This window comes from Melitaea cinxia, chromosome 22, assembly GCF_905220565.1.
Source record: "Melitaea cinxia chromosome 22, ilMelCinx1.1, whole genome shotgun sequence".
In the NCBI taxonomy this organism is placed as follows: domain Eukaryota; kingdom Metazoa; phylum Arthropoda; class Insecta; order Lepidoptera; family Nymphalidae; genus Melitaea; species Melitaea cinxia.
The window spans coordinates 6,064,901-6,067,070 of record NC_059415.1 but is presented as its reverse complement, the minus strand read 5'-3'; the positions used below and the strand labels follow the sequence as shown (position 1 = coordinate 6,067,070).

Sequence of the window (2,170 nt, the reverse complement as noted above, 5' to 3'; positions counted from 1 at the left end):
CGGCCGGGGCGGCGGGAGCGTGCCTATAAATAGCATATAATCATTTTTTCAGTGAATGATATAAGCTATATATTTTATACCCGTGCGAAGCCGGAGCGGGCCGCTAGTTGGATATATGATAGAAACTATTTTTGTAAATCTAGAAGCAGTGGGAAAAATAAAAGTTGTAGTTACTAAAGTGGGCTATTCTTTAAGTAAAGTCACGAGAAATAGATGCTTCACACTTTATTAGTAATTATCTTGACAGTCACAAAAATTATTGTAAGAAATTCAAAAGCCACTCTAAATTCGTTGCAATTGAAGGAGAGCGTTGAGCATTATTAAGCGAAGCTTGTTATTTTGGGCTAAAAACCGGACAAATAGCTTCAAATATTGGAACCAAAGCATCTGTGACGATGGTTCAAAGGATTCCACAGTCACATTATCAGTTCATATGTAAAATACTTGAAAATTAACAGGAAATTATGTTTATAAGAATATCATTTTACAGAACGCACAACGTATGCGTTTATTTTGCTCGACAAAAAAATGCATTGAGTGAAATTTATAATTAGGAAAAAAAATTAAGGTTGAAGAAAGAGTTAAGTACTTTTATAGTGTGTAATGGTGTGGGATGCAATATCATCCAACGGGCAAATTGATTTTTTACGATTTAATGAAGATAAAATTCTAAACGCTATATCAATCTTCTAAAAAAATCCTATATGTTTAGCAGTGTCACAGATGATAAAAACTTAATTTTATTAATAATATTAATATCTATATTGCATTCGTAGAATACATTATGTTCATTAATAGTTTCTATTAAAAAATATCAACGTTCTTGGACTTGACTACAGACGTGTGAATACAATTATTTTATACTTATTTTGGATCACATTTATACATAAAAATACATAAATATTGTTTGAATACATTAATATACACCTTTTGAAGATTTTATGATTAATTAACACAAATTATACTTTAATATTAATAATATAGCTTGAAAGAGGCAATATTTAACAACAACAAAAAAAAACTATGCCCCGGGTGAGGATCGAACTCACGACCTTAAGATTATGAGACTTACGCGCTGCCTACTGCGCTACCGAGGCTTATAGATATAGTAGTAAAAATACCGGAGATATACGACGCAAACGGGAAACGAGAACGCCGACTAACTATCATGGGTAGTTTTATTACAAGGAAGGGAGCTAGGAATAAAGCCAAACTATTCAGAGACTCTGTAAAATTATAAAATAGAATGCATTCAATATTTCAGTGAAAAATTTGACTTGTTTAAAAATCTATCTAAGCCTCCTCCAATTCTATTCTCTGATCAATGAATATTTTCGTATAGCTTTTAGTTATCGGTTTTACACCGGTTGTGGTCAAAGTTTATCCTGCACATAAGTTACGGATAAACTTAAACAGCAGGCGCCAGAATAGGCCATTAGGACGTGTTTCGTCTCAATAAAAAATGTTTAGTTTCAACATTTGCTAACGAATAATAATATATCATAAACTATCCTTTGGACACCTTTATCTGTCAAATAGCGTTAATGGGAATCCTTGAAACAGGCCAAAATTACATCGACACACACACAGAGGGAAATAGAACCACCTTAAGTGTGCATCATTACAAGTGTTATCATTAAGTGTGCATCATTTGCAGTCGAATAAATTGTAGCGAGTATTTTAGTATCTTGTGGTTGTTGGTAACGCCATTGAATGCAAGTTTCGTGGTAGAGTTAATATAACCGGAACTGACTCATTTTCCTGTGGAAGCTCTTAGACAAAGATGTGTAGCCAATGGTGTATTTTTTTTCAATGAATCGTTTTTGAAATATTTTCATCGTGAAATACTGTTCTGTATGTTTATCTTCCTTGATAACTGTTTAGTTTCTTGTCGATTTTTCTTATAATTAGTAGAATCTATATTTCGAATCGGTGATAACTTCATATTAATTATTAATAATGTATTAATGATTATCAAAATAATAATAATTAGTAAAGTGATCATTCGAAATTTTTGGCACTAATTTGAATAAAGAAAATTTTGATTTTAAATGTTCGTGGGAATTACAAAGGTGAATCTTTTTAAAGGTATTTACTACACACATACACACTCTTAACACAGTACACAGAGTTCTATGTTATAATACATCTATCTTTTTCTAGGAATAGC

The 2,170-nt window shown here is 31.6% G+C and overlaps 1 non-coding gene across 1 annotated transcript; it reads right to left on the bottom strand.

The window, feature by feature from the left end:
* Positions 1–1,024: 1,024 nt before the first annotated feature.
* On the bottom strand, positions 1,025–1,097 carry Trnam-cau. Its single transcript has one exon. It is a non-coding gene; the product is annotated as a tRNA-Met (tRNA).
* Positions 1,098–2,170: the final 1,073 nt, after the last annotated feature.